Source organism: Rhinoderma darwinii, chromosome 6, assembly GCF_050947455.1.
Source record: "Rhinoderma darwinii isolate aRhiDar2 chromosome 6, aRhiDar2.hap1, whole genome shotgun sequence".
NCBI lineage: Eukaryota > Metazoa > Chordata > Amphibia > Anura > Rhinodermatidae > Rhinoderma > Rhinoderma darwinii.
Genome location: NC_134692.1, coordinates 127,447,036 through 127,471,281, shown reverse-complemented (window position 1 = coordinate 127,471,281; position 24,246 = coordinate 127,447,036). Strand labels below are relative to the sequence as shown.

The 24,246-nt window shown below is 40.3% G+C and overlaps 1 protein-coding gene across 2 annotated transcripts in view; it reads left to right on the top strand.

The window, feature by feature from the left end:
• Positions 1-24,246, top strand: part of BAIAP3 (BAI1 associated protein 3) — a 162,147-nt gene that overhangs the window by 28,300 nt on the left and 109,601 nt on the right. The window contains exon 2 of one of the 2 annotated variants that reach the window (XM_075830317.1): positions 22,402-22,475. The exons of the other annotated variant lie outside the window; for it this stretch is intronic. The gene's annotated coding sequence lies outside the window, so the exon portion shown is untranslated. The remainder of the gene's footprint in view (positions 1-22,401; positions 22,476-24,246) is intronic. 2 annotated transcript variants of the gene reach the window in all.

The following is a 24,246-nucleotide window of genomic DNA, read 5'->3' as shown; positions in this document are numbered from 1 at the left end:
TGTAGTTCGAAGCCTTCAGATTATGTACCAGTCATCCATCACTGCAGTGCATGCCATGCCAATTTATAAATTCACTAGGACAGCCAGTAAGGGGTGGCGTGGTGGGGGGGGGAGGTCTCTCCTTCTTTAAGCGAGAGTCTCTATGTGCGTATTCCTGTCAAGGTGTAAAATGTCACCATCTATCAACCATCTACAGTTATGCAATGTGGGAGTTGCGAGGCGTATTCTCCAGAGACCACCAGGAATATGTACTATGGCGTATCCTTGTTGAAGTTTTTGTAAATGTCATAGAATCTGACAACAAAATAAAACTTATGCATGATCTATGAATCCTCTTGTAAAATCAAAAGTAGTCCTTATGTTTGTGCCATGCATGTTCAACAAGCACACTTAGCTTTAAATTAGTATTTCTTAAAAATATAAAAATTTGTAAAAAAAGAAATATATGAAGTAACAGAGGACAAGACATGTTTTCTGCAGAATTATTTTTTTTACTGTGAAAACACCTTTGAAACAAAAGGTTAATACATTTTTGTGCATAAATCACCCAACTTATGCAGATATTGATTTAAAGATGATGCTCAGTGATCAGCTTTAATCTGGTGGGAGAGAACCTGGTAGCCCCGTAACTGCCCCGTACCGTGTAATGCTCCCCATATCAGCCCCCACAGTATAATGCCCCACATAGCTGCTCCCATGCAGTATAGTGCCCCCCATATCCACCCCATACATTATAATGCCCCCCATGTCAGCTCCCCAGAGAGTATAATGCCCCCATATAAACTCCCCATACAGTATAATGCTCCACATGCAGTATAATGCCCCAATACAGTATAATGCCCCCAATATCCGCTCCCCATACCGTATAATTCCCCCATGCAGTATAATGCCCCCCATGCCATATCAGCCCCCCATACAGTATAATTCCCCCCTGCCATATCAGCCCCCCATACAGTATAATGCCCCCATATGTGCATAATAGAAAAATAACAATTACTTACCTATACCCGTTCCCACGCCGGTTGGAGGATCCTTCGCCTCCTCCGGTGTGTGCTATGAGTGACTCGGCGCAGACAGGCGCGATGATATCTCTACATCCCGCCTGACTGCGTCCAGCCGCTCAGGGCACAGTGAATGCTGGGGCAAGGAGCCGTCAGCTCCTTGCTCCCGCATTGAGAATTGAGCATTGAGAAGAACCGGGATCTCGGTGAGTGACTCGCAACCCCCCGGAGGTTTTCACATGACCCCCCCCCCCCCCCAGCGGGACGCGACCCACAGTTTGTAATGTATTGTGTTGTTGTTTTGTGCAGTTTGCGGTGGAGAGAGGAGGGGGAGCGATAATTTAACGCCCCCCCCCCTTCTCCACCGTAAACACAGACCGCACAATACAATACAACACAATACATTACAATACAGACTCTGCAGCTCACCTGGAGTCCTCCGCACCAGCTCTTCCACACGGGCTGGACAAAATTAGCTCCATGTACCTATTGTCCCTCCTCCCATGCTATTTAGATTGTATGCTCTTATGGTCGGGGACTTCTCTCGTTCTCATTGTCCGTTCATTTGTTTTGAACACCTGTCATTTTACTTGTTTGCTACTTCCCTAATTTAAAAGCGCTGCAGAATATGTTGGCGTTTATATAAATAAAGATTATTAGATCCTTATTAGCCATAGCGGAGTACTTTATCATTGATTTCAATAGGTGCTCTATTTTTTTCCAGCAATTGAGCTGCTCGCAAAATTAACATATAGACCAATTGAGGGGGGTCCCAACATCACCACCAACTGTTATTAACTTGTCTTCAGGAAACCTGCACTGATGAATTACAGAGTTGGATGTGCACCTTTGTATAAAATATAAAATTGCGATATCAAGTAATTTAATTTAGCACTCTTGTAGAGATTCTATGTTCGCCCGACATGCCCCGGTCTACCCTGCCCGATTTTTTTTTTGATTTTTTTTTGGTAGCATCCTGTTAATGCTCTTTATGTAACCTCTTGAACAGGTTGTAAAGATGTCAACTTCCCCATATCAGCAGGACTAATGAGAACAACAATGTTGACATAAGCATTGCCATGGTAATGTTTGGTAGCCAGAAGAGGGATACATAGGTGGTAATTCTCCTGCCTGCTGTATTTTGATAAATGTTACATGACCCTCAGAACATTCATTTCCTTTGCAAGGAAAGGGCATGATGTGCAGAGATCGTGCAACACGAAAGGTGAGATGAATATCAGATGCCACTCTGTTTATGAGTAAATGCTAAATTATATCATTTTCCTTTTTGGTTATTTTCTAATCTTTTTGAAACCTGTAAATTATATTGATTTAGAATGGGAAGCAAGTACATTCCATAGGGAACTACCCAAGAAATGCAGTTCCAAAGTACAAGATATATTCAGCTGGCAACCCACGATAATAAATATATATCACTTTTAGGCGAAGGTTAACGGAATTAAAGATTTAAAGGGATTGTCCCAAAAATAAATTTTAGGACAAGTCCATGAGAAATGTCAATATTGTCAGTCTGGAAAACCTTTGACGTATTAGGGTATGTGCACACGATAACGTCAAATACGGCTGAAATTACGGAGCTGTTTTCAGGAGAAAACAGCTCCTGCATTTCAGACGTAATTGCTCGTACTCGCGTTTTGCGAGGCGTCAATTACGGACGTAATTTGGAGCTGTTCTTCATTGGATTCAATGAAAAACGGCTCCAATTACGTCCCAAGAAGTGTCCTGCACTTCTTTGACGAGGCTGCTATTTTACGCGCCGTCTTTTGACAGCGACGCGTAAAATTACAGGTCGTCGGCACAGTACATCGGCAAACCCATTGAAATGAATGGGCAGATGTTTGCCGACTTATTCAAGGCTTTTTTCAGACGTATTTCGAGGCGTAAAACGCCTCCAATACGTCTGAAAATAGGTTGTGTGAACCCAGCCTTAGGGAAATAATTCTGAGGTCTAACTTCTAGTTCTAGAGTTCATAACTCCTGACTTTCTGAGAGAGATAAGTGGAACTTTAATGCAGGGCCGTATTTATGGCTCCTGTTGCCCTAGGCACTACACTTGTCAATTATCGTCATGATTTGCTCTTTTCAAAGAAATTTTAATAATTGGTCACAAAGGAGAAGATTAACAATAAAACTTTTGTTTATCATCGATCATCAGTTGGGATACCATAAAAATAGTTATCGGTGGCACTATTGATAAAGGTGAATACCGCTCATGGTGACATCTACACTTGGCATTGCAGCCCAGCATACAGCCAGGTCCTGGTGTTCAGTGGTGTGGACTGTGCTCACAAAGATTCATGTGCTCTATTGGGAAATACACGGCACAATATGCTCTACCAGAATCTCTATACATAGATCAGCCCTACCCCTCCCAAATAATAATAAATACAGTGTCTAATACTGCCATACCGTGACTAAATACCGCCATACTGTAACTGAAAAATACTGACATACCATGACTAAATAATACCGCCATACTGTAACTGAAAAATACTGCCATACTGTCAATGGATAGCGCCACCATACCGTGACTCAATAATACCACCATACTGTTGCAGAATAAGAAACACCACAGGAATATCAAAATTACCATCATACTGTATAGTACCACCTAGGGGCTTATTCACACGAACGGGTGTCAAATCAGCCACGAAAAACAGCTGTTTTTCATGGCAGATTTTCACTCATGCGGGACCCGATTTCACAGATCCTTCAGACTTGAGTCTATTGAGTGATCAGTGAAAACGAGCAAAAATAGGACACGTCCTATTTTTTACACGGTCCGTTAGAAAAACGGCCATGTGAATACATAGAAGTGTTAAGAAAATACATTTGCTTGGCGTGTGCCAACATTTGCAAGTTTTTTTATGCCAGAAATCTGGCGTAAACCTGTTTGATATATTCTCCTTTAATGAGTCTAACTCGGTTGTCACCAGTTTGCTCCCCCTAGTGGTGACAGCATTTTCCTAAGTTTTAGGTATTCTAGAAATCTGCATACATAGCATGTTGGGGAGACCGTGCTCAATATGAAATAAAGATTGTTTCTAATCAGACATTCATTTATCTAATAAAAAAAAAAAGACAGATACTCTTTATTTATTGCCCTGTGGGAATCTACTGTATAGTGGCTTCAAGGTGAGGCTTTACTTTAACCCTTGCATGGGTCTGGTGTCCAATCATGTCCGGCACTTCTGCTCTTCAACAATCCTGAAGCAGTTGCCAGGGAAATTAATCTGGAGCCTGGCAGGCTAGTTATGTGGGAAGATGTATTTTCTAGTGAGTGATTTTAGCCATTCATGGTGGGGTGAAATTAGCAAATAGATATTTCCATTGCAGGGTATTACAGAAATATAAAAGCTCTATTAAATAAGTATTTTCATTTCCAAGCACAACAATTATATTATATTGTTTCTGACTTAGAGTAATGTACGATTTTATATGAATTCTGTTAACTGAAACTATTTACTTTCGTATTTTAAGCAGCAGGTATATTTTACTATTTAAAGACCTATACGCAGTAGAATGCTATTAATATTTATATATCTATGCCTTGATATCGCGATATTCAGCAACTTTCAAGAAAAACTCAGGCAAGGAGAAACAAAGTCCAGGCAGGGAAATACCAAGACCGGGTTCACCTGTAGCGTAAATACTGCGGATACTATAAATACGTAGTGTATTATAGTAGCAGAACAAACCGTTCATAAATTGAGCTGCAGCGCAGTTTTCTAATCCGCAGCATGTCAATTTATGTTACGGAATGGCTGCTTTTCTGTTGCAGGTTTCCCCCATTAAATTCAATTGGGAGGTCAAACCCGCGACAAAAAGCAGATGTTGTGTTCTTTGTGGCGGAAAAAGCTGCGATTCCGTCTCAAAAATCGCAACGCAAAAAAGTCTATACTTACACAGAACGCTCTGCTCTTGCGATCAGCACAGTCTTCAAGCGTGGTGTTTCATCCCATGTGACTGCTACAGCCAATCACAGGCTGCAGCGGTCACATGGGATGAAACGTCATCCAAGGAGGCCGGGCTGCAGGATGTCAGAGGGACACGTTGCCATGGTTATGGTCGGGAAGTATGAACTTTTTTATTTTTCTAGTGCTGCTTTCCACAGCAGAAATTCCGCCCGGAATGGTGCGTTTTTTCAGACGGAATGTGTTGCCGTTTCTAGGTCGGATATGCTGCGTAGTTTGATGCAGAGTATTCGACCCCTGTGAACCCGGCCTAAAGGGTTTGTCCAGCATTAGTATAAAAGGTCTGCTTTTCACAAAAATAGCGCCTCTCTAGTCCATGGGCTGTGTCTAATATTGCAGTTTATCCCTAAACAAATGACTGGGGCTGACCTGCAACTCCAGACACCTCCCATGTATAACAGAGGCGCTGTTTATGTAAAAAACTTAGCTTTTCTCCTAATCCTGACCACTAATATGGCAGCATTTACAGCTCACATAGGGGTTGTCACATAATCTGCCTAGGTATGCAGAACTAAGGTAGGGGCAAATGTATTACTGCAGAACAGATTTGTTGTTAATGGAACTCGGACAGATAGATGACAAGACATGGCAGTTTTATTGGTAGTCACCCAACCAAAAACAATATAAGTGAGACATGACTGAATAATTTTCTATTCTAATTGTCACTAGCTATAATTTTAAAAAAATCCTGAGATCTTGCGCTTTCATACTGTCCACTGACCCTCACAATTGGCTGATGCTTCCTGTTTTATAGAGATCACTTTTTGGCAGTCATTTTATTATCAGAAGGCAGGATTAGGCTTCGTTCACATCAGCGTCGGGACTCCGTTTGTTTGAGTTTGGATTCCGTTCATGGGTTCCTCTGATGGAAAGCTTGCACGGAACCACATGAACGTAACCCTGACGCAGATGTGAACGAAGCCTTACAAGAAAAGGTCATATCTCTAGTATAGAGCTGGAGGCAGATAACCGGATCACGCCATGGACAGTAGGTGATAGGAACAATTTACCTCCTCCCTCCTCCTTCTCCCGTCACAATAGATTCTGCACTTGTAACAGAGCATGCCTACAACACTCTCCCATGGAAGTCAATGAGTCGTTTTCAGACTGAGGTTTCTTCTGTCTATGTGACTGCTGTAAAACAAAGCTCTGGAGCAGAGACTGGAGAAAAAGAGTATATTTTGGTATATATTTCTAAATTTTTAGCACAAAAATTAGGTGATACATTCTATTTAAATAAATATGTTTGTGTGGCATATTTTTAAAGGCAAAGAGTACCTTCTTGTACAAATTTCTATATTCTGATCGTGTTGATGGGGGTCTGACCTCGGAGAACCTTACTCACTAGAATGAAGGGTTACCTCTTCAGGTGCATTTCTAGGCATTGCGTCTCTTCGGCTCACAATGACTTTTCTCAAGAACAACCATCTTTGGCCTTTATAATTATTGGCCACTAAAAATGTTGGCGTGACTTCATAGGACCTCAATATATCTCTTTTTTTTACCTCCCATTTTGCATCCAGTAGGCAAATATAGATACTTTAGGAGGATCGGGGTAAAATGTTCCACACTGTGAAGACTTCATACAACTCCTCGTAGCTCCGCTTTCTGGACTGCTTTGTGTGACTTGTGGGGTTGTGCGATATTAGAATTGACTGCAGTTATGCATTTATTTTAGGGTCCAGGTCTTTTCAATTAAAAATATATTATTAGTACAATGTACAAATTGTGTCTGAAAGGGGGAAAAAAAACTTGACTTCGGTGCTGTTGCATAGCAACCTTTATTGGCTTCAGTAGGAGTAATATCTCACTATAATTGAATTTCTATTAAAAATACTTTATTTCACAGTTTATTTAATACTAATCCCAATTCTCAATTTATTATAGAGATTGGTGTAAAAAAAATTTCCGTGCTATCATTCCTGGCTGCAAGATTAGTTCCACTAATTAAATGGTTTCTTCGACATTTCTAATATTCTCTGTGCTGGTCCCTCAGCTCTGGTCTCAGCGAACACAGTTTTGGGTATTCAGTGGGTCCTTCAAATCTATACTTTTGGGGGCATCGTTTCCTGACAACGGTTTGGACATTATTGTGGTCAGACAGAGAAATGAAAAGAAGGCACAAAGATTTAGCGACTGCTTGGAACATACAGAGCCGAAGACTCAATCAAGAGTTTATAACATCTACTGATCTTCTGAGGACCAGTACAGGCATGGAATACGCGGAGTCTATGATATTATGTACTTTACAAAATAAAGTGGTTCTTGTCTTGTTTTGACTCTACGTGGTCTACTCTTTCTTCTGGGGAGAAAAAATCCGTCACAATGCCAGATAGCTTTCATTTATATCATTGATAAGATAATACAATCAAGTCAATGTATCTAAAGGCTCTATTACACCGGCCGATTTTGGCCGATGCAGCGAGCGATGTTCAACAAGACAGCTCGCTGAATGGCGCTCGTTTGCTCCTCTCACTCGGAGCTATGGATGTAGATGAGCGGTCGTTACTCTGATCGCTCTTCCCCCATACATTATTATAATGTCGGCAGCGCGTCTCCCTGTTTACACAGGGAGATGTGCTGGCAACACCGATAATATTTAAATTTTTGAAAACGATAGGATCAGCAGATGAAAGAGCGTTTGCTTGTTCATCTGCTGATCGCTGCCTTGTTTACACAGGGCAATTATCAGCAATGAGTGTTCTATGAACGATCGTTTGCCCGATAATTGCCCAGTGTAAAACCCCCTTAATTGCTAAACGGGACCTATAGTCCCAAGGGGAAAGCCCACACTACATGCAAAACAGCTTGCCTCTTGGACCCTCCACCCTCTTAATAGAGGTGTCTTTGACCCTGTCAGCCGAGGAGACTAGGATATCTGACATGTTATAGTGACATGTCCGTAGCTTTGATTGGTGGGGGTCCGGGCAATGAGACCCCCACCGATCGCTAAAACGAAGCGGCAGAAGCGCTCGTATGAGCGCTGAGCCGCTTAGTTTCTATTCAGCTTTTTCCGGTAATCGATTTAACGTTGTACAGGCTCAATAGAAAGTCTATGAGACCGTACACCGCTACATCGGCTTTCCGGAAAGAGCCGAAAAGAAACAAAGTGGCTCAGCGCTCACACGATCGCTTCTGACGCTTCGTTTTAGCGATTGGTGGGTCTCAGTGCTCGGAACCTCACCGATGAAAACTTCTGACATGTCACTATGACGTGTCAGAAGTGTGTTGAACGTTTAGTTACCCTTTAAAGAAGTCTATCATTGGAAAAACAAAAATTTATCATAAAGGTAAGTGATATGTTTATAGCTCAGAATACTAATATGAACCTATTAACAGCATTTACTGTGAAATGTAAAATTATGGCTATTACAATCACAATTACCTGCAGCCATGCTCCAAGCTCCCCCGCCACAGCACGCAGTCCGTACTATGGAGTCATAGGCTCTTGATACAACAGGGTCTAAAGGAGAATAGCTCCATAATATGGTATCGGATGCCACAATTATTTCGGATTCCATATGAATCTGAATGGAAAAACCTACGTATGCCTCTGTGTGAAATCGGAGACATACGACGGTACATTGTAGACTACTATGGGGTGCCGTTTTATGGCTCAAAACAACTCGTGATCCATCCCTTGTGAATGAGCCTTTACGCAAATCTGCATTATCTTTGTAATAATTTGTGGCTTTTTGGGCTTTTTTTTATGTTTACCAAGTGGTGTTTTTGGCCATGCTAGGTTTTGTACCAGGTGTAAGGCAACACTTACCCAGACATTTAATTAAGTGTTCTCGTTTGATCTGTATCCATACCAAGCTTTTTAATTTTATTCATCCATGCATAATTGCACATATCTTTAAGTATTAGTTGTATACTATTTATGTAGCTGTTTGTTCACATATAAGATCTTGACAGGAGGAGTAAGTTTCTTTTTATATGCAAAATAACTCATAAAGCATAATTACCGTACAATATTGTGCTCTCTGTAGGTTTTAATTCCCGTTCTGGGATAACGAGGAGTGTTTTGTTCCTTTGTCGCTCACTGAAGTTGTATTCTATTGTTTTTTCACAATGTTCTCTCCAGGGCTCCAGACAATTCTTAACATTTTCTGTCAACTCCAACCAAGCCGCACAACTGATTCTCTTATATTCTATGAATTATTTAACTTTTCTACTTCGACATTGCTGACTAGACTAGTATTTATGTCTGTTTGCTTCTTTGTAGTAATCCAAAATTTGCCAGTGGTCCACTATTGTCTTTAATACATCAAGTAAAGGTCCTATTACATGGCCCGATATGGGCCGTGAAAGCGAGCACCAATCAACGAGTCGGCTTATTGATCGCTGCTCCTTTCAAAAGGATGATTGATTCAAATATGATGGATTACTACGATCGCTCATCCCCATAAACTTCCATCATGTCGGCAACGATAATATTTATTGGTTGCATAAACGATACGATCGGCCGATGAACAACCGTTTGCTCTTTCATTGGCTGATCTTTTCCCTGTTTACACAGGGCAATGATTGGGAACGAGTGTTAATATGAGCGCTCGTTTGCCCAATAATTGGCCCATGTAAAAGGGCCTTTTAAGGCCCAAGACTTCTATTTACACATAACAAGCGAAACAAACTTAGTAAATCCTAGTAAAAGGCCAGCTCTCAGGCCATTAGGGGTGTGCGACTTGTGCAGTCACACAAGGTGCATCCCCTGCCACTACTGAAGGGGGTGCCACTGGCCTTTATGGTCTGGGCACCCATAGATTGCATCCTTGATTCCATGAATGGTGTACAAACCTATGGAAAGACAGATGCACACGATACAGCTACATATCCTAATTTATTGATTGGGCAGTGTTATTTGGTCACCTTATGTCAATGGTATAGATATTACAACTCTAGAAGATTGTGCTATTTGGTACTATATGGTGCCCTTTAAGGGGGGGGCATCAATAGGAGATATCGCACCATCAGCCCCATTCATTTGAATCTCCTGAGCTGCAGTACCACACACACAGCAGTGCACATACGTCTGTCACTGTGTCAGGTACTGCAGTTACACGGCCCCTTCTGCTGATTGTTTGGGCCCATAGCAATCACACATTCATGGCCTATCTTAAGGAAAGGCTATCTTTATAAAATCCTGAAAAAACAATGTTCACCCTTGAACACCATTATGTTTGTTTGCTTTTTGTTTTTTTTGCCTAAAAAGATCTGTGCTGATTTCTTAATATATTTTAATAGGGGTCAGAGCTCAGCTTGGTTCCTGATCCAGAACTCCAAATCCCCTGTATAGACCTAGAAGATAAAATTCTGGCTTCCTGCAGCCACCACTAGAGGGTGCTTAATGCATACTGTTTATACATTAAACTCCATAATAAAATAGTATGCGGTAAGCTTCTGAGCTCCACCTAGAGGCGACTGCAGGCAGCCCAAATTTTATCTATGCTTTTATATATGGAGTAGATTTGAAGCGTTTGCTCGTTCATTGGCTGATTTTTGTCCTGTTTTGCACAGGACAATGATCCGGAATGAGCGTTCTGTGAACGCTAGTTTGCCCGATAGTTAGCCCATGTAAAAGGGCCCTTAAAGAAAAAAATCTGTCAGGAAGACAGAAGGTCACCTTCAGGTACCCCTGCACTATAAAAACAAACAAAACAATATTCAACATAAATTTCTCACTCCAGCATCTTCCAAAAAGATCGCCTGAGGCTAGAAGGGCTGGTGGGTTCATCATCAATGTACACCAACATCACTTGTGAATACTGGTGGGTAACTCCACAGGAGTAAGGGCCTCTAGTGTAGTCACCCACTGACTGTAGCACCAGTTGCTAGGCAACAGTATGAACACATTTCAGGACTGTTTAGGAAACACAGCACATAAACGATATTCATTAGAGGGTCTGAAAATTATATTACAATGCAGTAACCTTAGGATAGGAAAAGGACAGATTCCAGAAAGTCCAGGTTAGATATGTCATAGTGTCTGAAACCCTTGAATTTCTACAGGAATTAAAAATTTGTCAAAATTCTGACTAGTAATTTATGATTTAAAATATGGTGCTTTCCAAGTGCGACACTCCTATGCATGGAAAAATTGTTAAACTATGGCAACCATGGATCATGTAGCAGAACTATGCTTCTTAATCTCAATAGTAGGCGTGTTTGCTTATTTGGATTAAATCACTTTATCGACTTTATTAATATTTACTTCTTAGCAATCTATTCATTCTGAGATACTGCCTATTATGTAGTCCACAGCTTCATTCACAATTATGCTGGCTTTGGAGCTGAAATCTCTTTGCAATGTTTACTTCAGATGCTGTACAGTATTCTGATGTAGTAAAAACGTACTTTCCCAATGCATTATAGGAGCTCAGGTAAGCTGTTTAGGGTGTGTCTGACGACAGGCTTGCTGATGGTTTCCAATGACAACTAGTAGAATTGTGAATGCAGTGCTGAGCTATAATACAGGCTATAACTCCTGATCAGAGCAATATAGGTAAAACAATGTGTTTACAGTTACTCACCTTTTTAGACCCCACTCTAAGCCTAAACATAGACTTTTTAGTAGACTTTGTCTACTTTCTTTTCTATTATCTACCTCCTTTTTATGTGCGCTGGAATTTTCATTTTTGTAGTTTGGATCTTTAGCTTACCCTGTCTCTAAAAGAAGAACAGTCCGCTCTGCTGACATGTCTGCTTTAATAATTACTTCTATTTCCCATGAAATAACATTGCTGGAACATATTTTCTTAGAACTCTATTCCTCTGTTATTCCTCCTGGAAATGAATTAATACATCCCAGTGACAAGAGGAATGGTAACACCTAGATGTCAATTTATTGCAGGTTCTGTTTAAACTCCTTAAAATAAGATTTGATAAAATAAAGACCATATGCCAGTATATGTATTGAGCTGTGGCCCCACTGAACTCTGTATTGTGAATATAGCATTCTTACTTCGTTGGTTGGCCTAGAGGGATCGCATAGTTGGCTCACCAAATGCCCTACAAGACAGATAATGGGAAGCCGGTCAGGTCAACTCCATCGGCCAGTGAGAGCGTATTTTGCGTTCTTGCTGATCACCCCCTACCATTAGCATAGCAGTATTGGGGTTTATTAAATTTCTTAACATAAAGAGGTTTGTCTTGTAAGAGACCCTCTTTAACATTGAAGGGCACTTTTTTGGAATCCGATGGATATTTTTGTGGATATTTTGGAGTTGGAGAATGATTTGCATCGTTGTGCTTGACTGCATACCTCAGCTTTAACTTTAGCAATGTACAGGAATCGTTTTTCGTCTTTTTACACAATTTTCTGAAATTTTTGTTCTTGAGATTTATTTAATATTTGCCATTTACAGAGGGGACTCAGAGAGGCTTAGAATATTTCCACAAACAGTAGCTTGCACTAAAAGTATAAGTTACTGTAGCGTTGTCTTTTTACGTCATGGCTTTTTTTCTCCTAATATTAAATGAATTCTTACTTTGCCTATTGTGTAATCCCCTTTATACCCATAGGGACATTAGGGGATAGCAAAAATAGGTAATCCACTCTCATATTGTCTGTCACTTAATCCTGTTTCACCACCTGCTGTATTTTTGTTGAACATGTTTGGATTAATAGACAGTTGTCTTATTTTACTCACTTATAAAGTATGTCTAATGTTCATAGCACTGTAGTTTTTTCTGTACAAACATATTCATGGGATTTTGCTGTTGTATTTAGCAGCTGAAGCGCTCGTGTGAGCGCTCAGCCGCTTCGTGTCTGTTCGGCTTTTTCCGGAAAGCCGATGTATCGGACTACGGGCTCATAGACTTTCTATTGAGTCTGTACACCGATACATTTATTTCCAGAAAAAGCCGAACAGACGCGAAGCGTCTAGCAATTTGGTGTGGGTCTCAGTGCTCGGACCCCCACCAATCAAAACTTCTGACATGTCAGAAGTTTGTCAAACGTTTAGCTACACTTTAACGGCTGGCCATCATACGGTCGAGTTACACGCTCGTCTGAATGAGCCCTAAAGCTAACCTGCATGTACGTCATTCTTTATAGTACCTTGTTACTGCAGTGGACATAAACTTGTAGAACTTCAAAAATTATCCCTATATACTCATTGGAGCCGCTGGGAAATAGTCTTTGAAGTTCTTTCCTCCAATCAGGTGTCTAAAAAATGTTAAAAACAAAATGAAACTATTACATAAAGCATAGCGGTAGCTACGCTTTCCGTCACATGAGGCAAAGATTCTCCTTGCTGCCCTAGCCCTGTATCTAAATACCATGGCAAGGGCAGACTGGATTGGTGTCCCACCTTGCACCCATGGCACATGCCCCACCAGTCCCCGCCTAGATACACCCTTGCCAAAATGTAATCCTAGATATGACCAGAGTCAGGCAAGTTTTCCAGTATCAGAAGATTTGTCCTTAGAAAACACAAATGCAAAGATTTTTTTGCAACAATTCAAATGATTTTTTTTTTTTTAAATCATAAAAAATTTCAAATTCTGAGCAGATTATTGTTAAACACTACAGTTGTATTTAGTTGCGAGAGATTCAACATTTATCTCTCCAAAAGCTTGTTATTGTATGGATCGGACAAGTTTTTGAAATGTCTTTGGCCACCTCCGCTGACAGACTGGGCACGGTCTTTATAGTTTGCATTGGCCAAAATGGGAAATGTTTGATAACCATAGATACATCGTTAATTTCTCCAATAAATTGTTATTGGTTTGATTGGGCACATTTTAGCCCATCTCCCCTAAGAGACTGAACTCAGTCTTCATGGTTTAGATCACCCAAAATGGGGACTTCCAATCATTATTAATATAACACTACAGGTTACCAGACGCACACCCATAACAAATTGTTATTGGTTGGCTTGGGCACATTTTGGGCTAGCCTATGGCCACGGCCAGTGAAAGTCAGACTTTTTTTTTAGACCGAGTTTAACAATATACATAACATTAGATCCCAAAAGGGGAAAAAAAAAGCGCTACAATGGACAAAATTTGATTCATCAGTTCAGATAAGGAATGCTGCCCCACCTCCCCCAAGTTTTAGCCCCGGACTATAAAACAATTGTATAGAGTTTGACCAAAGAAGACAACTGAAAGACTTTCTTTTTTTTTTATTATGAAGGGAAATTTTCTTTAAGATGAATTGTACAAAAATTGGCCCAAATCTTAGAAAGTTGCCGTATTCCTTCATGTGCGCTAAGTGCCCCACGTTGAGTAGTATGGTGTCCTCCAAAGGACCACATCTTTTGCAGAAGGATCAGGCGGAGTCTCAAGTACCAGTCAAATGAGAACTCCGAAAAATAAGTAAAAAGCAAGTTCTATTACTGATTGATGACCAAGACTTGAGAATCAATTTGTCAAGAGCAAATGTTACAGATGACAGAAGCTTTATTTTTTATTTTTTTCGGATGCCATTGATGCGGGTTTCTTCCTGAAGATTACGTTTCCTTTACCAGAAGGAATAAAATAAATGAGACGTAGAGGGAACCACTGAGTGATTCGTGAAGAGAACAGACAAAGCGCCAGAGAACTCCTGGTCCCAGCAACAGAATACTTCGTTATGTAATGCAGCAAGAGAAAACCATCATTTTGACAAGTATGAAATATGACTTTTCTAAGTAGAAGATTCAGATTGCCAATCCAAATTTTAAAGAGACATCTCGAAACATAAGGGCAGGGCCACATGTAGCGACTGAGCCACAGAGCCGAATTCTTTTTTTACTGCAAATTGGAACGGTGCTTAAATTGTTGTTAATGTCTGCATGTTTTTTGCATGTTAATCTGTGGGCCTTAAAGAGGCTCTGTCACCAGATTTTGCAGCCCCTATCTGCTATTGCAGAAGATAGGCGCTGCAATGTAGATTACAGTAACGTTTTTATTTTTAAAAAACGAGCATTTTTGGCCAAGTTATGACCATTTTTGTAGTTATGCAAATGAGGCGTGCAAAAGTCCAAGTGGGTGTGTTTAAAAGTAAAAGTCCAAGTGGGCGTGTATTATGTGCGTACATCGGGGCGTTTTTAATACTTTTACTAGCTGGGCGCTCTGACGAGAAGTATCATCCACTTCTCTTCAGAACGCCCAGCTTCTGGCAGTGCAGACACAGCGTGTTCTCGAGAGATCACGCTGTGACGTCACTCACAGGTCCTGCATCGTGTCAGACGAGCGAGGACACCGGCACCAGAGGCTTCAGTTGATTCTGCAGCAGCATCGGCGTTAGCAGGTAAGTCGATGTAGCTACTTACCTGCAAACGCTGATGCTGCTGCAGAATCAACTGTATCCTCTGGTGCCGGTGTCCTCGCTCGTCTGACACGATGCAGGACCTGTGAGTGACGACACAGCGTGATCTCTCGAGAACACGCTGTGTCTGCACTGCCAGAAGCTGGGCGTTCTGAAGAGAAGAGGATGTTACTTCTCATCAGAACGGCCAGCTAGTAAAAGTATTAAAAACGCCCCGATGTACGCACATAATACACGCCCAGTTGGACTTTTACTTTTAAACACACCCACTTGGACTTTTGCAAGCCTCATTTGCATAACTACAAAAATGGTCATAACTTGGCCAAAAATGCTCGTTTTTTAAAAATAAAAACGTTACTGTAATCTACATTGCAGCGCCTATCTGCTGCAATAGCAGATAGGGGCTGCAAAATCTGGTGACAGAGCCTCTTTAAGCTACATCACTACGTGTGGCCTTACCCTATGTTGTATGTTTGATGGTCTTATAATGGTATTTATGTACTTTGAGTCCCGTACAAAGTAAAAGGGTTGTCCCATCTTAAAATAAAGCTGCCCTGGTGATCAGCTGATCGCTGTGGGTTCGACTTTCTTCTGTGGGGAAAAAAGCACTGTTTGGGCGGTTTAAGCTTCTGACAGCAAGCAGAGATCTTGAAAATGGTACGGTTTTGAAATACATAAGTAGAAAGTTGCATACATTATACAGTTATTAAAGGAACATTCCAGGTATAACTGCTATACTGTGTTATGCCTAGTGCATGGACTAAAGGGGTGGTACACAGGGATTCTCTTTGTTGTTCTTCGAATCCCTGTGCCATGCACCAACCTTTCAGACCCTGCACTAGGCATAACACAGAGTATCAATTTAGCTTGGAGCGTGTGTCTTTAAAGCATACTTTTTGTTTCAGGTGTCTTTTCTGAATAAGCTATCGTGTGTGTACATGAGGAATAACACTATTTCTGGCCATTATATGTTCCCTGAGCTCAGCTCCAGAGGGAACGGGATCTTAATCCTATGTCTCCAAAACAGAAGGAAAAGAGGAGATCCTGTTCTATCTCTTTGTAGCACACACCCAGAAGCAGTTGGAGGATATTATACAGCAGTAATGATCAGTGTAAATGTGAGATAAAACACTTACTAGGAAGTTGCAGCGGCGCCTCTGTGTGTCTCTCTGCCTGTCTCCTTCCAGCAGCTCCCACCCCCTTCTCTATCAAACGGCTTCTAGTTGTAACCTGATCACTCAGTAAGAGGATAATCTGTCTCGTCTCTCAAGACGGATTTAGCAGCGAATGGAGAGTGAATGATCAGAGCAGGAGGCAGGGGGAGGAGAAGTGGCTGAATAATGGAGAAAGGCAATTTCCTCTGTAAGACGTATTACAAAGTTTCTTGTATTCGCATATGCTGTTGATTTATGCAAAGTTTGACGAAAAAACCCTTGGAGGCCAGGATCACACAGGATTGTTTTGATGCAATTTTTGTGGCAGTTTGTTGTAGCTTTTACTTTTTTATAGCTTTTTTATAGCCAGAGCCAAAAGTGGCCCAAAAGGAACGAAAGGTAAAATAAAAGACTGATACATCTCCTTTCTTTTGTATGCACTCCTGTGTTTGGCTAAAAACCTGATCCAAAAAATGCCACAAAAACTGCATCAAAACTGTGTATGTGATCCTGGCCTAAATTTCTTGAGCTGCCCTGTTAATTGAATATAGATTGAGGAGAGTTTCATAGATATGGAAAGACCGTAAGAGCAGCATTGCTACTAGTTTATTCAAGAATATAATAATATTGCTTTGAGATGCTTCTTCCACTGCCAGGCCATATACTATACGTTGTTGCCACCTCTTTGTTAGTACGTTAGGGAGATCGTTGGATGTTATTAGCGATTTTTTTAGATGTTTTGTAACTTGAGTTATAATTTGTATACTAATGTAGAAAGCCTTCAATGTGAGTCATTTGTTCTGTGCTGGTGTGGCGTCCAGTCTCATACGCAGAACTACATGTATGAAAAGTAGTCCGATCCTGGCAACTATATGGTGACCAACATAATATGCAAATTCTCAACTTAAAAAAAAAAAAGTTGTTAGAAAACAGAAAAACTTGACTGCTTACCACCAGACAGCGCCACTCATGACCATGTTCTGTATCTCGTATTGCAGAGGTTAAAGGGTAACTAAACTTTTGACATGTCATAGTGACCGTGCTTCTGCCGCATCGTTTTAGCAATCGGTGCTTGGACCCCCACTGATCAAAACGTCTTCTTTTAATCGTTTAGTTACCCTTTAAGGCTGACCTGCAATATCCTACACAGCCTATGGACTATAGCGGTGCTGTATCTGGAAGAAAGCAGTCATGTTTTTCTAATCTTTTACAACCTCTCTATTATATAAAGCCCCCATTTGATTAAACTTTATGCATGTGGTATCGGGTATGATATCCAGTTCACTATTTTCTGACGCCTCTCACCTTCCTGCTATTCTGACAAGCACATGAGGGCAGCCAATAGTTATTTGGCTTTTTTTGGGTGTGGGATAAAGAGTATTTCCACCTTTGCAAATAATCTGGTTTAAAAATGTCCTACCGTTTTGTGTCTACAGCTCCTATACAGACATATTTGTCTCCATGGTTACACGCTAACAAACCCTGTGTAGTACAGTGTTCGCAGTCAGTAACCATGGCGACACATAGGTCTGCATAGGAGCTGTGGTCACATTAACAGCAGATTAATCCTTTTTTAATTTCTACAGATATGGTAATTTGCTTCTAGAACAGAATGCAGTCTGTGAAGTTAATATTAAGTTCTGGAGATTTCATTTACATCTTTATATATAAATATATATGAATCGTAATTTGGCAGCAGTGTGTCATCTGTCAGGGATATATATGCAATATGTTTTCTCATACTGTGTTGCTGCATTTAAAACAAACAGTTTACAGTGGAGTCTTTTGCAGTATGTTGTTTATGTTCACAAAGAATTTAAAATCCGTGAATTAATTGCTGTAATTTAAAATATTTTTAATTTGCAAAATTTGTTCGGAAATCTTGCTACTGTATTAATTTGTATTCTTTTAGCCGGGGACAATGCGATTATTATCTAACTAGCTGGTTGCCAGAGGTCCAAAATCTGTAATTTACTTTTAGCTTGGAAACTATATTCGAAAGAAAAGTGACATAGTCTATAAAGGTCCTATTACACGGCCCGAAATGAGCCCTGAAAACGAGCGGCGATCAACCAGGCAGCTAAGTAATCAGCGCTCGTTACTACAATCGTTCGTCCCCATCTATTTCCATTATGTCGGCAGCACATCTCCCGGTTTACACAGGAGATGTGCTGCCAACAACGATAATATTAAATGATGCTTAAAGAGGCTCTGTCACCAGATTTTGCAACCCCTATCTGCTATTGCAGCAGATAGGCGCTGCAATGTAGATTACAGTAACGTTTTTATTTTTAAAAAACGAGCATTTTTGGCCAAGTTATGACCATTTTTGTAGTTATGCAAATGAGGCTTGCAAAAGTCCAAGTGGGTGTGTTTAAAAGTAAAAGTCCAAGTGGGCGTGTATTATGTGCGTACATCGGGGCGTTTTTAATACTTTTACTAGCTGGGCGTTCTGATGAGAAGTATCATCCACTTCTCTTCAGAACGCCCAGCTTCTGGCAGTGCAGACACAGCCGTGTTCTCCAGAGATCACGCTGTGACGTCACTCACAGGTCCTGCATCGTGTCAGACGAGCGAGGACACATCGGCACCAGAGGCTACAGATGATTCTGCAGCAGCATCGGCGTTTGCAGGTAAGTCGATGTAGCTACTTACCTGCAAACGCTGATGCTGCTGCAGAATCAACTGTAGCCTCTGGTGCCGATGTGGCCGTCACGATGCAGGACCTGTGAGTGACGTCACAGATCTGCACTGTCAGAAGCTGGGCGTTCTGAAGAGAAGAGGATGTTACTTCTCTTCAGAGCGCCCAGCTAGTGAAAGTATTAAAAACGCCCCGATGTACGCACATAATACACACCCACTTGGACTTTTACTTTTAAACACACCCACTTGGACTTTTGCAAGCCTCATTTGCATAACTACAAAAATGGTCATAACTTGGCCAAAAATGCTCGTTTTTTAAAAATAAAAACGTTACTGTAATCTACATTGCAGCGCCGATCTGCTGCAATAGCAGATAGGGGCTGCAAAATCTGGTGACAGAGCCTCTTTAAACTAGCAGATCAGCCTTTGACTGATCGTTGTCCTGTTTAAACAGGGCAATGATAGGGACCAAGCATTCATATGAACGCTCGTTTGCCCAATCATTGGCCTATGTAAAAGGCCTTGAAGGCTATGTAAACCTTCGAACACTTAGGCTGGGTTCACACGAGGTCATTACGTCCGTAATGGACGGAACGTATTTCGGCCGCAAGCCCCGGACCGAACACACTGCAGGGAGCCGGGCTCCTAGCATCATAGTTATGTACGACGCTTGGAGTCCCTGCCTCGCTGCAGGACAACTGTCCCGTACTGTAATCATGATTTCAGTACGGGACAGTAGTTCCACGGAGAGGCAGGGACTGTGTATGTAGACATAAGTGCCGTATATAAACTCTGCACATCTTGAACGTTTAGTTTTATAAGCTGATGTGCATCTCAGGTTCTGCTTGGGTCAGACTTTTAGCCAAAACCATGAATTTTTATGCATTTTTTTTCTCAAAACGTTACTCTTTGCTGCAAAATTGCACGAAGGCGCCCATGAGTGTAAAGTGATGCGTGCCATTTTCACAATGTTCCTGGTGTCTACATTCAGAAAATATATGGAAATAGGGGGTATAATATGATTTTTTTTTTCCTTACTTGAAACCATTCCTGGTTTTGGCTTCAAAAACTGAATACAAATCCTGATCAAAACCTGCACGTGTGAATACACCCTTAATGACCTACCACCACTACAATAACAAGTTTAATTAACTATTCCAATAGGTCGTGTCATTTCTGTATATGATTCCCTGAATTGTTTGGATATCTTTGTTATGAGATGTAGCATTATATAATACCAATGTATTACTATCTTCTAACCACCTATAATAAGACATTGGATCTAGAACTCTGCTCAACATATAATGCAAGAATTAGACCGATAATTAATATCCCTTTGATGCATAGCGTCCTGAAGCCATAGTAATGATGCTTTACGTCCCGATGCCCCTCTCATGCGTGGCATCTTGAAGCCATGGTAACAAAGTTTTCCGTCATGACATCACGCCTGCGCACTGGCCTGTATTAGACGCCAAGCTCTGCTCTCCATTTTTCTTGGCAGTGTTGGCAGAAAAACTTTGTATTGTTGTGTTGTTTATTCTTTGACCAGTCTGAACATTTACTAGTCGCTGTCATTCTTACTAGTTTTATCTATGTCATACAGCCGATCGTTCTCAGCATCTCCCTTATTATGACTGCATTCACTATAATTACATTTCTATATAATTGTGGTATATCCAGTATTTGTGCTGTGTAATATTTGTGTCATACATTCACTTGTATCCATGTCACTTTACAATATCCTAATGATGTTCTATTGATTTTATATGTATGGACGTGACTTGAAAAATATCCGAGACGGACCGAATCTTCGTCAGTCACAGTCCAAGTCATAAAGCAAATAACATATTTCTAGATCAAAAAATTAAATTGAAGTTTTTCCTTTACATTTATGCTTTCCAATGCTTGAAAGAAATTCATAAAATATTTGGTGACCAATAAAGCTACCTTTTCGTTTTTTCTTGCAATATAGGAGTGCCGTGAATTATTTATTACTACTGTGTAAAGATTGAAGAATTCTTCCCTGTGGCACCCTAGTATTTTATAGATCTATCTCCTTCAGTTTGAATTAAATGTACATGGGTGGCGTCTAGAATAAAAAACATCTGATCCCTTTTAATAATCCTTGACAACCCCTCTAATAAATATAGTTAGAAGTTCTATATCCTTTTTCATGTTCGGTAATACTGACCATGGTTTTTGCATGTTACAAAATGCAAGATACACAGTTCCAAGAATCAGTCTAGAGAAATATTTTAATAAAAGAAAAAATCTTAAACGCATCAAACAGCAAAAACCTCTGTTTCAGATCCAGCGTGAAGGCTCAGACTGTACTTATTACTGAGGAAAATAAAATGTGAGAAATATTAGAGTTGGCCGCTAGGTCTATATGATTTAAAGTGCCGACATGGTCCTGCTGAGCAGTTGGCTGACAGCTCTGCCCTGTGCAATACACCTGGGCACCACGTTGTCTTTTTCTCATTGTCTTCAAAGTATTCCTGGCAAATGGGCAGCCTCCCCAGAGACCGGTGATATTAACATGCCGAGAACAAAGATCAGGTTGCATTTATTGAGTGGAAATTACATGCATTGTATATGATCTGAAAGCCTTTGCTTCTATGTTCTATATTAGAATATGAGCCAAGAGTCTGTGATTATCTGGGATGATGGCGCTGCTTGTATGTCACTTTTAGAAAAGGTCAATCACCGTCTCATTTTAATAAGGGTACCTAGATGGAATAAGGCGATATTTATAACTAATTAGCGGACTTTGCGCGGCGGTGTGATTTTCCTTTGTCATTTTGAATAGTAATTGATTTGCACCTGCTCGATTTAAAGCATTGAGATCATAGACTAGAATATAGAAATAATTGTATATGTGAGCTCGAAGGTGATAAAAAGCTTTTCACCATGACAGAACTTCCAGTTTTTATCAAAACTTCTTAAAGATCAAAATTCTTAAGGCGCTGTCAGCAATTGATTTTTATAAAAATGGCGACCGTCTCTCTTTGAAGTTATAAATTGTAATTCTCACAGGGGTAAGCAGGGGAGATATTGGGCTCAATGACACTATCGAACTAAATTGTAGCAAAATTTCACGGACTAAAAAAAAAATTAAATAAACCTAATGATCGCTTTTTCAAAAAGAAAAAGGAAATAATATGTTTTTGGTAATGTACAAAAAAAACACCTCTTTTCCCGTTTTCCCCTAAAGTAATATAAAAACTAAACATAATTGGTATTGCTGCATCCGTAAAAGTTTGAACTATTGTAATATAACATTTAGGAGGAAAAGATCAGCACTCCTTGTGGAATTTTGAATAATAAATCTTCTTTATTTGTTTAAATAGCCAGCGGAAAAGTTGAACAGCTTGAAGTGGACAAATTACATAAAGCGTCCGTCCCCGTAAGAGTACATCACATGGTACGTTAAATAGAGCCGTTAAAAATGATAACTTTTCCCACGCAAAAAAAATAAGCTCTAATACAGCAAAATAAAAAAAGTTATGGCTTTTGAAAGATGGGGGAGGGGAAAACAAAAATGAAAAACTAAAAATGGCTGCGTCAGTAAAGGGTTAAAGGGAACGTCCACTTTTAAACACTATGTAGTTTTCAGTTTCAAAATTCTGTGCTTACTAATTTCCTAAATATATCTTTATAGCGTTTGGAGCTCCATTTTTTCGGTTACAAAGCTTGAAATCCTGCATAGACATAGAATAAGGTAATACAATTCTGGCTGCCTGCAGCCACCACTAGAGGGAGCTTAGTGCATACCGTGTTATTATTGAGTTCAATGTATAAATCTTATACAGTAAGGTTTCTCTATGGGAGACTGCATTTAGACGTATAAAGGGGTTTTTCCAGGATATGCTGTAAATGTCAGAAAGATGTGGGTCCCACCTCTGGGACCTGCACCTATCCCTATAACTGGGCCCTCTAAAGCCTGTTCTATCTTTCTCTGTTCCCGCTGCGACTTGTAATTTCCGAGCATGTAAGTAGAAAACAGCATGCTGTCTATGGGAGTTACAGAAAAATCGTAGCTCAGCGAGCTACGCTGTTTTCTACTTATATGGTCGGAAATTACAGGTCGCAGCGGGAACAGAGAAAGATAGAACAGGGTTTAGGGGGCCCCATTCTAGAGATAGGTGCAGTTCCCAGAGGTGGGACCCACATCTATCTGACATTTATAGCATATCCTGTGGATATGCCGTAAATGTCCCTGATGGGAAAACCCCTTTAACACTGTCTTAATGAGATTTTGAGCTCTGTATCCTAAAAATCTGAGCTCTGACCGCTATAAAGATATATTCTGAAATGAATCAACAAATATATTTTGGACCTATTAAAAAAAAGTGGTTCAAGGGCGGATATTGAAAACAGTGTCTACAAACAACTTGACTCCATTATTGGCAGAGATGGCGCCCATCTGAGATTAATGTTCCTATTTGGGGTAGTTTTATTTTTTATAATTTCCCATGTTTGTATATACAGCAGATTTTAGTAAAAAAAAAAACACCCGAAATGAGCAAAAATCCTCGACAAACACAGAAGGTATTTTTTTAATCTACTTTTTCCTAGTTTCACAATTAACAATGAGTAACATTTGCCCTTTGTAATTCTCTTTTAATGAAAACCTGATGAATTAAATTAGATCACATTGACGGCTAATTACTATTATACTGGGAATGTGAAGCCTCCTGACTAATGAGGTTATATACAGAGATCAAGTATTTTTATCATCTCAGAGAAAATGCGTCTGATTGCTTATGCCCAGCAAATCTATGGGAGGTTTATTAAAAAAATCTCGGGTGACAAATATGTCCTTGTGCAACTGTTGACATGATGGACTGGACTGTGTAGATGGTGCTGTAGGTGTATATGGCAGATTCCAATATTTATGGCTGGCATGAATGAGACCTCCAAGTTGTGATGTTTCTTCAATCCACTTATAATGGGACACATATTGCAAATAAGAACAAAGGCGTAGCCAATAGCAACTAATTATTCTCCGATTAAAGGGAAAGCTGACTTCTTGTCGCCATGGGTGACTCCATTATAGTGTTACACTAGTTTTTATGTCTGATTCCAAGATGTACAAGCACAAGCGTTAAATTACACAATAATGTTCTACTCCGCTTATTAGGATCTTAGCACTTAAAGGGTAAACCCAGTAAAAATCTTTTAATATCTCTATA